Source organism: Pseudophryne corroboree, chromosome 9, assembly GCF_028390025.1.
Source record: "Pseudophryne corroboree isolate aPseCor3 chromosome 9, aPseCor3.hap2, whole genome shotgun sequence".
NCBI lineage: Eukaryota > Metazoa > Chordata > Amphibia > Anura > Myobatrachidae > Pseudophryne > Pseudophryne corroboree.
Window position 1 is genome coordinate 92,474,675 of NC_086452.1, and position 400 is coordinate 92,475,074.

Sequence of the window (400 nt, forward strand, 5' to 3'; positions counted from 1 at the left end):
TGAAACAATTTTAAATTTTACTATTTTTACATTTTTGTATTTACAATTTTACATTTACATTTTAATTATTAGATTTTATAAGTATTATGTAAATTTTATTTAAAAGTTTAAATTTTTTTTATATTTTTCAATTTTAAATTTTTTTTGAATACAAGCATAACATCAGGTGTGTGATGGGCCGGCTATAGGGGATGGTTGGAGGCCGGTATTTTTTTTTTTTTTTTTTTAACATTAACATTTTAATAGTTAGGGACCCATTTATCAAATAATATTTGTGCTATACCTGCTGCAATCCCTCCATTTCTGCCCGCAGCAACATTCCCCATTGGTTTCTATGGGGGATGCGATGCTGGCCAATGTATCAATATCGGGAACGCAAAGCATTCCCAATATTGGGGGT